The following is a 14,894-nucleotide window of genomic DNA, read 5'->3' as shown; positions in this document are numbered from 1 at the left end:
CAAAACCAGAAGGCCACATCCAGAACAATTTTTGCCCAACTAGATCTGACCTTTTTGTGTAGTGGCCTAGAATCTCACCCCAGCATGGGAAAACACAGTTTCCTAACATGTTGTCACATCCACCCCTCACTTTCTGCTCCTGCAGAAGACATTAACACATAATTAAATCATATTGCTTTTCATAGAAATGAAGCCAAGGCAGGAAGTGGAGGAGGGAGAAACCGAAGGGCCAGTGAGACTTATCTGGAAGAAAAGAAATCCCTGGGGCTGGGTAGCCAGGGTAGTGGAACTGGAACTCTGGCTGCAGCCAGAGGAGGTATGAATCCCTCCCCCGCCCTTAATTCACTGCAACCTCTCGCAAGTCATTAAACCTCTCTGAGCCTCAGTTTCCACATCTTTAAAGCAGAACTTTTAATACCTGCCTACCTTGCATGGCTGCTGGGAATAAACAAGATAATGTAAATATCTGGTATAGTGTATGGTATCTGACACATAAAGAGTACCCAATAAATAGTAGCTTTTATTACCACTGAAAGGCTTCAAATCAATGAATGAGGCCATCTTTATCTTATTTCATAAAGAGTCACATTACCTCATTATGTCAATAACTCTAACCTAAAAGTGCACCCAAGCCTGCTGAGGATTTGGAAGGCCTCGCAGCTCTGCCTTGCAGAGAGATGCAGGTCATTTCAGCAACTTCACATGAGGGACTTGGTCTCAGACTTTGAATTCATTGACTTAAAACTCATTGCCATTAGCTACATTGTGCTCCCTATAATATTTTTAGCGGTCTAGATTAAAAAACAGAACAGAATAAAACCCACTTATAACAACAGAGAAAGAAATGCGTATTTTCTAGGCTCTTACAAGTGTGGCACTGGACGCTCCCAGAGAGCTGGGGCTGTGTTCCAACACTTGAACGTTTCAGGATCTGTCTCCTCCTATACAGTCCCTATATGGGGGTCTGTATGGGGGTGGCTTTCTGCTGGCAAAGGAAAGTTGATGGTAAGATTTGAAAAAAGCAAAATGTAGGGTTTTGTATTAAATAACACATTAACGGGCCGGCCCTGTGGCTTAGCGGTTAAGTGCGCGCACTCCGCTACTGGCGGCCCGGGTTCGGATCCGGGGCACACACTGACGCACCGCTTCTCCGGCCATGCTGAGGCCACGTCCCACATAGAGCAACTAGAAGGATGTGCAGCTATGACATACAAGTATCTACTGGGGCTTTGGGGGAAAAAAAAATGAGGAGGATTGGCAATAGATGTTAGCTCAGAGCCGGTCTTCCTCAGCAAAAAGAGGAGGATTAGCACAGATGTTAGCTCTGGGCTGATCTTCCTCACAAAAAAAAAAAAAAGAAAAAAGAAATAAACACATTAAGAAAATGAGCTATGTCCGAGAAGAACCAATTCAAGATGATCTGGGATCTATGAGTTTACCAGCCAGTGGTTCTGAACCCTGGCTGTGCATCTGAATCTACCGGAGAACTCTAAAACAACAGTGATTTCCTGCATTCATCCTCAACTAGTTAAATTAGTCTGGGGTAAGGTCCCAGCATCTTTATGTTTTAAAAGTTGAGAATCACTGCTCCAGGAGGGGCAGTGTGTCCTACCTGCTTCCCGACTCCTCCCATCAGAGTCTGAGCCCTGAAGGCCTAGTTGGTTTATGTAAAATGGCCCCTGCCTGATTCTCCTGGGAAGAATGAAAATGCAGAATCAAAATCACACAAACTGGAATTTAGATAAAACATGAGACTGGAGTCCAAGAGAGGGGGAGCTGGAGGCCTAGAAGGACACAGTCTGGACTCTCGAATCTAGAGCGGTGGTTCTCAACCCTGGCTGCCCCCTAGAATCACCTGTGGAGCATTAAAAATGACAGTGCCTGGTTCCATCTCCAGAGGTTCTGACTGAGTTGGTCTGGCATAGTGCCCAGGCCACCGGGATTTAAAAGCTCCCCAGGTTAGTTCCAATGAGCAGCCACAGTTGAGAACTCAAGTTCTAGGGAGTCCTGGCGTGTGTTTCTTTGGCCCAGGAACCAATTTACAAAGGACAGGGAGTAGACTGGACAGAGAAAGTACGAGCTTCCTCCTCTTTAGAAAGAGTGCATTGCAGAAGACGTGGTCAGCCATGTGTGTAAGGGCCAGTCTTTATCCAGGCCTGTGAGTGACAAGTTCAGTTAAAGCTGGGAACATCATGACTCCATAGGCAAAAAGCCTAAACAGTGAAGGCAAGACTGGTAGCAATTGTGGAAGGCCCTGCCATCTCTTAGTGGCTTTTATGCCCTGCTGTACATCTCGGAGGGTGTCCTGAAGAAGGAGTCTCTGGGGAGAAAGGTTGCAGGTAGGAGGGGTGCTGGGCAGCATGCCTTATCACATAGGATCTCAGAAAAAGTCCAGTCCTGGGCTTCCCTTGCCCCGGTACACTTTCAGGTCCTTTGGGGGGATGGCATTGCTCCCTGCACCAGGTCTGGGGGTTCCAGGGCAAGGGAAGGAGGGAAGGTTGGGTGGGACTTTGGAAGCTGCACTGCTTGGCAGAAATCGTCAGAGTGTTGGTTCAAACCTTGGAATATTACTCGGCAAGGGTGAAGCTGGAAATCCAAGAAGCTCTTATTCTCTGGTGTTCCGGTATCTCTTTCAGAATCCACTATGACTGATGATGCTGATTGGTTAAAGAAAAGAAGAAAAATTCAACGCAGAAATCAGTGGAGTGGACTGGAACAAAGATCTCATAAAAGCTCAGGAAATGATCAATGGTCAGATATAGTAAAATACATTAGGAGCTAAATAATGATTTGGCTTGAAGGGGCTACCAGACAGGCTGATTCGTTTCCAGTTACTCTTTTTCCGTTGCGACAAGAAAATGGGCAGCAACAGCTGCAACTTATAGAAGTCCAAGAAGGTAAATAGAAAGGGCCCCTTCCCAAAGGGCAGGTGGTAATCCCCAAATTGCAGATGGTTTATAAAACAGGGGCTGCTTACCTGGTCCTGAGATGGGAAAGGGATCAATAGATTTGGGGCAAATGCAGAAACATATAGAAGAAATCTCGGCCCTGTAGCCAGATCTATCTCTCAACTGTAATATTAAAAAGAGATTGAGAGGGCCGGCCCTGTGGCTTGGTGGTTAAGTGCGCGTGCTGCGATGATGGTGGCCCGGGTTCGGATCCCGGGTGCGCATCGAGGCACCACTTCTCCATTCATCCTGAGGCCGAGTCCCGCATACAGCAACTAGAAGGATGTGCAGCTACGACATACAACTACCCACTGGGGCTTTGGGGGGAAAAAATAAAATAAATAAAATCTTTAAAAAAAAAAAAAGAGATAGAGAAGAAATTTTCATCATAGTTTTTGGTTTGTTTTTACTTCCTGTGGAAGCTTCTACTGAGGTTATCAACCATTCTAAGGGAAATGATTATGGACAGAATGATCACTACTACTGAAAGCGAATTTTTACTTAAAAAAAGTGACAAATCACTTCTATTGCTTAGAATATCTCAAATGTTCTGAATTAAATTCTTAAGATTTATGCTAGTGTGCTCTCATAGAAATATAAGCCACTTAATGTTATTTTTTAAAATTTAGTAACCACATTAAAAATGTAGAAAGGCACAGTTGAAGTTCATTTTAATAACATATTTAACTTAGCCCAATATATGTAGCACATGCACCACACAATACAATAATAATATCTAACAGGATGCAATGTTAAGTGAAATGTAGTCCTACCAAAACAATAAAGTCATGTTTAACAGAAAAAAAATATTTTACATGCTCCAGTAAATAAAAATTAAAAATTCAGTCCTTCAGTCATACTAGTCACTGCAGGTGCTCAACAGCCACCTGCAGCTAGCGGCTAGCATACTGGACAGTGCAGGTCTACACTAAGACCCCTAATCCATTTTCTTGCTCGTAAGTGTAATACTGTCGTCATCGTCATCATCATCACCATCACTTACTGAGCATGTAAGTACCAGGCATTGTGCCAGGTTCCTTCATGAGGGATGCTGTTCTCTGGAATTAGACTCACTGGATGCATACGCTGGCTCTTCCGTGTACTGACTATGTAACTCAGAGCAAGCAGCCTCAATTTCCTCACGTGTAAGATGGGGACAGTAATGGCAGCTCCCTTGCAGGGCTGTTGTGAGGAAGATGAGGCAGTGCTGGGCCTGGAGTCAGCTCCGATATATGATGAGTGCTGGCTGTTCTGCCTCATTTCCTTGCTTGGGGGGAACTACCACCCTTGAGGTGATGTTCAGGTCCTTTCTCTCTCAACACAGGGACACCTCTCTTCCTCATGAGAATTGTACCTCTGCTGGGAAGTGTATGCCCTGAAGCACCAGGAGCGGCCACCACAATTGACTTCTCATATTCAGTGACCTGAGTATAGGTGAGCAAATGACACAAACCAGTCTGGCGGGTGGTTTGCAGGGTCTGTCCCAGCTCCTATCTGATCTCAACCTTGCTGCCATAAAGTCATTAGTCTGGGGCTGAAATCTAAAAGTGCTTAGTAGTCCTAACGTGGCTTTCACTCAGATTTTAGTCCTATGAGACATTTTTTGCAAGGTGACACTGTGGTATAGCAGAAGGAAGCGAGGAGGCGTGAGTCTGAATCCTGGATAGGCGGGTTACTTTGGCCCTCTGAGGCTCAGTTTCCTCATCTGTGAACTGAGGTTAATGACATGTACCTGGCAATGTTGCTCTGAGGTTAAATGTGAGAGTGTATTTGAGAAAGCCTCTAACACACTGTGTGGCCTATGTTCAATAATCAATAACTGTTGATAAATCTATACATAGATATTTTATGTTGGGATGCTTTTGAAATCTCTAAGATGGTGACCTCAAAGCCCCTGTGCATAAAGGCCAGACCCTCCCATAATCTATAACCTGCTCACTTTGACCTTGACTCATGTAAAATTTTTCATAAACTTTATGATTATCACAGATTTATATTAGCTTCAGCTTGGTTAAAAACAATAAGAAAGATGAAAACTGGGCCGGCCCTGTAGCGTAGCGGTTAAGTGCACATGCTCCACTGCTGGCGGCCCGGGTTTGGATCGCAGGCGCGCACTGAGGCGCCGCTTGTCAGGCCATGCTGTGGCGGTGTCCCATATAAAGTGGAGGAAGATGGGCACGGATGTTAGCCCAGGACCAGCCTTCCTCAGCAAAAAGAGGAAAATTGGCATGGATGTTAGCTCAGGGCTGATCTTCCACACACACACAAAAAAAGAAAGATGAAAACCTTCCTTCTGTGTTTTCTAATAGGATTATTAGCCACTCCTTAAGTCAAATAATTATTTACTTGTGGTACAGTGGAAAGAGAATAGGGTTTGAAGTCAGAAAGAGCAGGGTTTGAATCTAGTGCATGACTAGTGCATGACAGTGGGCAAGTTGCTCAACCCCTCTGAGCCTGAGTTTCTCATATCTAAAACTGGGATAATACCCATCTCACAGAGTTGTTACAAGATTCACAGGAAATTTTAATAATTTTTTTGTTCCCTACAGATATTGTCAAGCTTGTCTTTTATTCTTTTAAACATATTTGTTTTATAGTTTGTTTCTAGTAAATCCAGTTCTAAACTCTTTGTGGGTTTGCTTTGTCTGTTATTACTCTTTTCACTCATGGCTTTTATTTCCTTGTGTGCCTAATTATTTTTGACTAGTGGACTTATTGTAATTGAAAAATCACCTGTAGAAATAATTGAGGCCTAGAGTGAAGGTACATGCCTGTGGTAAGGATTTTTATTTGCTTATATCAGGTACCTGAGGACACTACTAATCCAGGACCACCTAGTCCAAGCATGAGACTTGAAGTTTCCTACACCACCCAGGCAAGGTGAGCCAGGGAGTAAATCCAGAAAGAATCATTTCCTTCTGGTTCACTCCCACCCTGAACCAGCTAGCCTTTTGGAGCCCCATTTTTTTAGGGGGAGGGTTTGCTATTAGACTCCTCACTTGAACAGTGATTTCTGGGCTTCAATTTCTCTCCCCTTTGGCCCATCAAGGCCATCAAAACTGAAGCCAAAATTTGAGAGACTTAGCAAATTCCTTAGGGTACAAGTGGCTTTGGCACTGGATTCCCTGTTATGTTCCCACTTTCTTTCCATTTTAATCTGATTCTATCTTGTCAGCTCCTTACAGTTGTTAAGATTACATATCTAGCAGTCTCAGTTGTTTCAACATGAGTGTTAATCTAAATACCTAGTCTGCCTTTCTTGGAAACTGAAAATTCCCCCTTGCTCTGTGCTCCAGGCACAGTGGCCTTCTTGTACTTGCCACATTCCCTCGTGCCATAGGGAGGTTGCATGTGCCATTGCCTCAGACTGGAACTTCTTCTCATCCCCTCTTTCCCTACATAACTCCTGTTCTCCTTCAGATCCCACCTCAAGTGTCACTTCATCAAGGAAGTTTATGCAGATCTCCTTAACTAGATCAAATTCCCACCACCTCCTCCACTCCCTCAATTGCACCTGTGTAACTGCTTCCTCACACTTGTCACTGTTACAGTTTTACAGCTGTTTGTGTGGTTATATATCTTTAACCCTGATTGTAAGCTTCACAGTGACAGAGATTGTGTCTATATTGGCTCACCACTGAATCCCCAGTACCTGGCACATAGTTGATGCTTAATAAATATTTATAAATATGTAAACATCTTAAGATGCTTCTACTTAAAATGACAATTCACTATCTAAGGGAGAGGAGGACTGATGGTGTGGAAGGTTAACCTGCTCTAAGCAGATGTCCTTCATTGTACACTGACAGAATACCATGACCCTAACTAGCAGGGAGAGAATAAAGCCAGAGATCATCACAGTGACTCCCTCCAAGGATCTCAACCCAAGGCCTGGACATACAGAAGCCAGAGTTCAAAGCCAGGCTCTGGACTCAGACTTTGGGTCTGTTTCCCACCTCAGAATATCTTCTGATTGTAGACTAGCAGCCAGGAGATTTGGATTCTTGTCCTGGCTCTGTCATTATTTAGTTGTGTGTCTTTAGGCAAGTTGTTTAACTTCTCTGGATCTCTGATTCCTTATCTGTAAAAAGAGGAGGTTGAACTAGATCAGTGTTTAGCCTCCTAACTGCTCCTGTTGCTGCTTCTTCCTCTTGGGCAACAGCCATTCTTATGCCTCCGTTCCTCTCCTCTAACTCCCTCCCAGTTAAACAGCTGACTACTTTCATCATTTACCCATTCAAAAGATAACTGGGGCTAGGAAACACAGGACTTAATGATCCTAGGAGCTCTAATAACTGTAAAGACACAACAACCTATAAGGTCCTTCATGACCTGGCCCATTCTTGATACACAGATTTCAGCTCAAAATGTCACTTCCTCGGAGGCCCTCTCTGAACACCCTGTCTAAAGAATTGCTGCATTCCAGCTACTCCATCAAGTCATGTTTCATTCTCTTCATAGCACTTATAACTGAAAATATCTTGGGTTGTTTTTTTCCTCTGCCTTCCTTCCCATCATAGTAAAAGCTCCATGAGAGCGGGACTTTGTTTTGCTCATTGCTCTTTTCTCAGTGCCTAGAACAGTGGCAGAGACTAAGCATCTGCTCCATAAATGTTTGCTGAATTCATGGGGAAAAAGTCTGTGGTCATTCACTGGCTTCCCTTCCTCCCTCCTCCTTGAGGCAGTGTCCCCAACAAGTGAAAATGTAATTAATACAAGTCCAATGAGCCCTCTCTCCGCTGGGCATGCTCACTCATTGTTCCTCTTGATCTCATCCTGGAAAAGCTGCCAAGGGAGTGCAGATTTGCCCCAGGAACTGGTCAGAGAACCAACGTGAGTGATGTTTGATAGTAAAGATGAGGCTGGACTTCATGATGCACCACAGAGGTCAGGAACTGCTGCTTCCAGAGCTGAATGACCATTACTGAACCCTGAACTTTCTTTGGCCAGCAGAAACTACACCTGGAGAATGGACCCTGGACATGAGCTGGACGCCATTCCTTCTCAGCAACAGTTCTGCTGGGGAAAAGAATGAGCAAGGCAGTCATGCCTAGGTTAGGCCCCAAGTCACTGAACTGTCGTGAAGGAAGATGTGGAACACTCAAATGGTGCTGGGGGACCAGCCAGCGTGGACCGGGCTCCCTGGAGTCCCTGGACTCTGGGAAGCTTCTTCCCAACGAAGGAGGACCTGGTGTGGCGAGAGTGAGCTCCCTTGTAGGGCTGGGAAGGTTGGGTTCATTTGGGTGATTCAGTTGTGGTGACCTCCTGCAGGGCTGGCTGGGGTGGGCTGGCTAGGCTCACAGAGTGGAGGTGACCACTCACTGGGAGGGATGGCTGGCTACTAAATAGGGGTGGCTCCCGGAGTACAGGTGGGAGGGGCTCCTCAGAGCGGTGAACACAGGGCACAGCCTTAGACTCTGGGCTCAGAGAGAGGTGGGGACAGTGGCGGTGGGGGCAGGAGTGGGGGGTGTCCCTGGAGAGGGCGGGGACGCGCTGAGGGAGGCCGCCCTCGAGGTGGGGACCAACTTCCACCCTAGGGTCCTGAGGCGCGATGTGCGGCTCTGCTTCTTCTGGTCGCCGGAAGTGGACTGCCTCCCGGGCCCCACCCCCTTCTCTTTGCTGGGTGTCTTCTCCCTCTCCCGTGTGGTGGGGTCGCGCTGGGGCACAAAGAGCCTCGGCCCCCTTCCCCACACGCACACGGCCCGTCGCCAGGAAGCTTGTGCCGCGGCCCCGATGACCCTAAAGTGAGGCCACCGGGCCGGCGGCGCGGTGGGCCCTGTGCGCGTGCAGTCGGGGCCCTGGCTAGTCTGCCCTCCTCCGGTGAGTCCCGATGGCGTTTGGACGAGGGGGCTAGGAGCCCACGCCGCGGGGCCCTCAGGGGAGGCCTGGCCTGGCAGTGCGGGCCTCACGGAGGGGCCCTTCAGACCCCCCCCACCCTGCCGGGGAATCGGAAGAAGTGCTCTGAGCGAGGGGGGAAAATAAGCTCTGTCGGCCTCAGTCTAGGGAAGAGCTTCTCAGCGCTGTCTGTGTGCGCCGAGCCGGCCCGGTGTGTCGTTTTTCTCCCCGGGTGTCCGGGTCCTCGGCCTCAGGAGTGCCTTCGGAACTTCCGTCTCTCTGCGTCTTCAGAGTGAGAGGACTTTTCCGTCTGCTTATCCTTCCACTCACTATGAGAGAATATTTTCCAAGCTGTTCGCTGGCTGGAGTACCTTTAGGCACGTAAGTCTTACAGTCTTCCAGCTTTATTGACATATGATTCACAAACCATACAATTCGACCGCTTAAAGGTTTTTAGTATGTTCACGGAGTTGTACAACCATCATCACAATTTTGGAACATTTTCATCACCTGGAAAAGAAGCATTGATTCCCCACTTTCCCCCAGGTCCCATCAGTCTACATTTGGTCTGTGGGTTTGCCTTCTGGACATTTTTCATGTGAAGGGAATATAAACATGTGGCCTTTTGTGACTGGCTGCTTTCACTTAGCATAGTGTCTTAAGGTTCATGTTGTGGCAGGTATCAGTACTTCATTCCTTTTTATGGCCAAATGATACTCCATTATATGGAAGTACCACGTTTTATTTATTCATTCATCAGTTGATAGACATTTGGGTTGTTTCCACCTTTTGGCTATTATAAATAATGTTGCTATGAACATCTGTGTACAAGTTTTTGTATGGAATCGTTTCAGTTCTCTTGGTTATATATCTAGGAGTGGAATTGCTGGGTCATTGGTAACTGTTTAACTTTTGAGGTACTGCCAGACTTTTCCACAGCCACTACACCATTCTTCATTCCCACAAGGAGTATGTGAGGGTTCTGATTTCTCCACATCATTGCCAACACTTATCTGTCTTTTTGATTATAGCCATTCTGGTGGGTTTGAAGTATCTCATTGTGGTCTTGATTTGCATTTCCTCGATGGCTAATTATGTTGAGCATCTTTTTATGTGCTTATTAGTTGTTGTATACCTTCTTTGGAGACATGTCTATTCAGATCCTTAGCCCTTTTTTTAACTGGGCTTTTTAAAATTACTGAGTTGTAGGAGTTCTTTATATATTCTAGATACAAGTCTCTTTTCAGATATATGATTTGCAAAATTTTTCTCTCATTCCGTGGGTTATAGTTTCACTTTCTTAATGGCATCATTTAAAGCACAAAAGTTTTAAATTTTGATGATGTCCAGTTTATTTTTGTTTTGTAGCTTGTGCTTTTGGTGTCACATCTAACAAACCATTGCCTAATCCAAAGTCACAAGGATTTACAGCTTTGTTTTCGTCTAAGAGTTTTATAATTTTAGCTCTTAAATAAAATGGATTTGTCATCCATTTTAAGTTAATTTTTGTATATGGTCTGAGATACAGGTCCAACTTCATTCTTTTGCTTGTGGATATCATTTTCGAAGCATCATGTGTTAAAAAGACTATTCTTCTCCCCTTTAATTGTCTTGGCTGAAAGTTGTTGAAAATCAATTAACCATGTATGTGAGACTTTATTTCTGGACTCCCAATTCTATTCTATATGTCTGTCCTCATGCTAGTATCACACTGTCCTGATTATTGTAGTTTTGTAGTAAACTTTGAAATGAGGAAGTGTGTCTTCCAACTCTATTCTTTTCAAGTTTTTTTGGTTATTTCGGGTCTCTTACATGCATATGAATTTTAGGATCAGCTTGTCAATTTCTGAGGGGGTAAAAAGGAAGCTGGAATTTTGACAGGGATTACATTGAATCTATATGTCAATTTGAAGAGTTGCAGTCTTAACAATTTCCATCTTAACAATATTCAGTATTCAATCCATGAACACGGTATCTTGCCATTTATTTAGGTCTTCTTTAATTTCTTTCAAGAATGTTGTGTAGTTTTCATTGTCCAAGTCTTTCACTTCTTTTATTTATTTTTATTTTTTTATTTTTTAAAGGGAAATGTATTCTTTTTTTTTTTTTGGCAAGGAAAGATTTGCCCTGAGCTAACATCTGTTGCCAATCTTCCTCTTCCCCGCCCCCCCAAAGTCCCAATACATGGTTGTATATCCTAGCTGTAAGTCGTTCTAATTCTTTTATGTGTGCCGCCACCACAGCACGGCAACTGTCAGATGGGTAGTGTGGTTCGCTACTGAGAAGCAAACCCGGGCCAATGAAGCAGTGAGTGCCAAACTTTAACCAGTAGGCCATCAGGGCTGGCTCTCACTTCTTTTATTAAATATAGTCCTAAGTATTTTATTTTTGATACTGTTGTAAATGGAATTACTTTCTTAATTTCATTTTCGGATTGTTCATTGCTAGCATTTAGAAAAACAACTGATTTTTATATATTGATCTTGTATCCTGCAACCTTGCTGAACTTATTTTTAGCTTGATTTTTTTTGTGTATGGATTCTTTAGGATTTCCTATATATGAGATCATGTCATCTATAAATAGAGATAGTTTTTCTTCTTCCTTTACAATATAGATGCCTTTAATTATTTTTATTGCCTAATTGCCTTGGCTAGAATCTCCAGTACAATGTTGAATTGAAGTGGCAAGAGCAGACATTGTTGTCTTCTCGATAATAGGAAGAAAGCTTTGTTTTTCACCATTAAGTATGATGATAGCTGTGGGCTTTTGTAGATGTCCTTTATCAGGTTAATGAAGTTCCCTGACATTTCAACTTTTTTGAGTGTTTTTATCATGAAAGGGTGTTGAATTTTGTCAGATTCTTTTTCTGCATCTTTTGAGATGATCATGTGGTTTTTGTCCTTTACTCTATTGATATGGTGTATTACATAAATTGATTTTGAGATGTTAAACCAACCTTTTATTCTTGAGATGAATCCACTTAGTCATGGTATATAATCTTTTTTTTATACATTGTTGGATTCAGTTTTCTAGTATTACACTGAGGATTTTTGCATGTATTTTCATAAGAGATTGGTCTGTAGTTTTTTTATAATGTCTTTGGTTTTGTATCAGGGAATACTGGCTTCATAGAATGAGTTTAGGAAGTGTTCCTTCTACTTCTATTTTTTGGAAAAGTTTGTGAAGAATTGCTATTAATTTTCCTTTAAGTGTTTGATAGAATTCTCCAGTGAAGCCATCTGAGCTTGGGCTGTGTATGTGTATGGCAAATTTTTAAATTACTTATTCAATCATTTTCCTTATTATAGGTCTATTTGGGTTTTCTATTTCTTCTTGAGTCAGTTTTGGTAGTTTGTGACTTTCTAGGAATTTGTCCATTTCATCTAAATTATCTAATTTGTTGGCACATAGTTCATAATATTCCCTGTAATTCTTTTTGTTTCTGTAAAGTTGGTTATAATGTCCCCTCTTTCATTCCTGACTTTAGTAATTTGAATTTTTTCTCTCTCTCTCAGTCTAGCTAAAGGTTTGATAATTTTGTTGATCCTTTCAAAGAACCACTCTATTTTTCTCTTCTTTATATCATTAATTTATGCTCTAATTCTTATTTATTTCCTTCCTTCTGCTTGCTTTGGGTTTAGTTTGCTCTTCTTTTTCCAGTGTCTTCATGTGTAGAGTTAGGTTATTGATTTGAAATCTTTTTTCTTTATTAATGTAGGCATTTATAGTTGTAAGTTTCCCTCAAAGCTCTGCTTTAGCTACATCCCATAAATTTTGGCATGTTATGTTTTCTATTTCATTCATCTCAAAGTATTTTCTATTCTCTTGTGATTTCTTCTGTGACCAATTGGTTATTTCAGCATATATTATTTAATTTCCACATATTTTTGAAATCCCCGAATTTCTTCCCATTATTAATTTCTAATTTCCCTCCATTGTGGTCAGAGAATATACTTTGTACAATTTCAGTCCTTTTAAATTTATTGAGACTTGTTTTATGGCCCAGCATATGGTTTCTTCTGGAGAAGGTTCCATGTACACTTGAGAAGAATGTGTATTCTGCTATTGTTGGGTGTTTCTGTAATGTTTTTACCCATGGCACAGGTGGGACTTCTTTGATACTTTTTTAAAAAATTAATGTTTGCTTAAATTAATTTCACTATCTTCCAGATATTTACAAATTATCAGATTCACTTGTTATATAAGGATTTACCCACAGGGTCTAGTAAAATCAGATGAATCCTGTTCAAAAATTCCTGGATTGCTCCTCTGCTAACTGCAGGAATATCATTGAGATCTGTAGCTGTCTCTTAATTTTGGTGGAATCTAACACATTTCGCAGGTTTTCTGATCTTGAGTGGATTGCTGAATTGCCATCTTCAGTTTTCTCATCTCAAAAATGTAATACCTGCTGTGCAACTTTGCTTCATGGATTATAAACATTGCATAAAGTACCCATCTCAATGTCTAGCATATGGTAATGCTCAATAAATAGTAATTATAATCACTATTAGGCTATTTATATGCATACTGTCTAGTTTAATATGTATAATATCATAAACTAGATATTATTAAATAAATGACATTATTTAATTGTATTTCCTTCCTTTATAAACTTTACATTATTAGAAAAATTGAGGCTTTAGTTAAGTGACTTGCTGAACTTGTCTACCTGGAGAGTAAATGCCTGAATTTGAACTTTAGTTTCTTTGATTTGAGAGCTGGTTTTCCTACCACTGTTATAAAAATCTTTTCCTCTAGCATTTATTTTGCATTTGGAGTTTAAGTGTGGATAGAGAAAAACTTGAATCAGGGCAAGCCGAATTAAAATTATCAGAGAAGAAAGAATAAGGAAGCAGAGCCCACATATTTTTATCAGTGTGTGAGGGCCCTTTCTTACTCCAGAGACTTCCAAAGACTATTATAACTCCAACTAGCCTTTTTTTTTTTTTTTGTGAGGAAGATCAGCCCTGAGCTAACATCCATGCCAATCCTCCTCTTTTTGCTGAGGAAGACCGGCTCTGAGCTAACATCTATTGCCAATCCTCCTCCTTTTTTTTTTCCCCCAAAGCCCCAGTAGATAGTTGTATGTCATAGTTGCACATCCTTCTAGTTGCTGTATGTGGGACGCGGCCTCAGCATTGCCAAAGAAGTGGTGCGTCGGTGTGCGCCCGGGATCCGAACCCGGGCCGCCAGTAGTGGAGCATGCACACTTAACCGCTAAGCCACGGCGCTGGCCTCCAACTAGCCTTCTTAATGCAGATTTGAAATGGCATGTGGTAATTGCTTATCCTCAGCAATTAGTAAAGGTACCTCAGTAACTAGAGTATCAACATGTAAGGAAGATAAATTACTGAAAGAAGCAATTTCCATGAGGGTCTCTGACTTCAAGCAGCTCTTCACCTACTGCAGATCCACCAACAATGACCTTGGCCCAAAGGACTTCTCCAAACCAGCCCCTGTGAAAGCACTTCTGTAATTCACTGGTGATGGTGGCATGCCTTATAGTATAGAACAGTGGTTCTTAACCTGGGGTGATTTTGTTCACCAAGAGATGCTTGGCAATATCTGAAGACATTTTTGTTGTCATGACCAAGGGGATGCTATTGGCATCTAGTGGGTATATGCTAGGGTATATGCAGGATTCCCTGTAATCCTCACAACAAAGAATTATCTGGCCCAAAATGTTAGTAGTGCTGAGATTGTGCAAGTAGTATAGAACCCTGGCCTTACTGTTAACTAGCTGTGTGACTTTACCTTCCCTTTCCAAGCCTCAGTGTCCTCATCTGTAAAGTTAAATAACATGATGTAGATATGAAGTACTGTGGGGGATCAGAATAGGCCATCTCAAGACGTATCTGTTTGGCATGAGAATCATTTTGGGCTGGATACTTTTAAGAAACTGCAGACAGGGGAGAAGCTCTGAAAACCAAGTAGAAGTTACCCTTTTTGAGAGACATTTACATTTGTAAGGGAAATCTCCATTTGTAAATATGTCTCCCCTCTCTGTACCAGGAAGAGGGGAGATGACTTTATTTCTAGAAAGTCTTATCAATGCAGAAGGTGGGACTTAAATCTGCATAGTAATGTTACTCTTGTTTACTGTGCTT

General features: G+C 42.5%; 2 long non-coding RNA genes across 2 annotated transcripts in view; one reads left to right on the top strand and one right to left on the bottom strand.

Moving 5' to 3' along the window:
• Nucleotides 1–336: 336 nt before the first annotated feature.
• LOC147917185 (uncharacterized) overlaps nucleotides 337–14,894 on the bottom strand; it is an 88,495-nt gene continuing 73,937 nt past the window's right edge. Inside the window, exons 2-3 of the long non-coding RNA XR_015551889.1 lie at nucleotides 6,905–7,029; nucleotides 337–2,657 (exon numbers count right to left, since the gene is read on the bottom strand). This is a non-coding gene — a long non-coding RNA (uncharacterized LOC147917185). The remainder of the gene's footprint in view (nucleotides 2,658–6,904; nucleotides 7,030–14,894) is intronic.
• On the top strand, nucleotides 2,613–8,344 carry LOC147917186 (uncharacterized). The gene is made up of 4 exons (XR_015551888.1): nucleotides 2,613–2,751; nucleotides 4,273–4,382; nucleotides 5,752–5,828; nucleotides 7,902–8,344. It is a non-coding gene; the product is annotated as an uncharacterized LOC147917186 (long non-coding RNA).

This window comes from Ceratotherium simum, chromosome 4 (genome assembly GCF_057802395.1).
Source record: "Ceratotherium simum simum isolate JZ-2026a chromosome 4, ASM5780239v1, whole genome shotgun sequence".
NCBI lineage: Eukaryota > Metazoa > Chordata > Mammalia > Perissodactyla > Rhinocerotidae > Ceratotherium > Ceratotherium simum.
The sequence above is the reverse complement of the archived record's forward strand: the minus strand, read 5'-3'. Positions and strand labels throughout refer to the sequence as shown.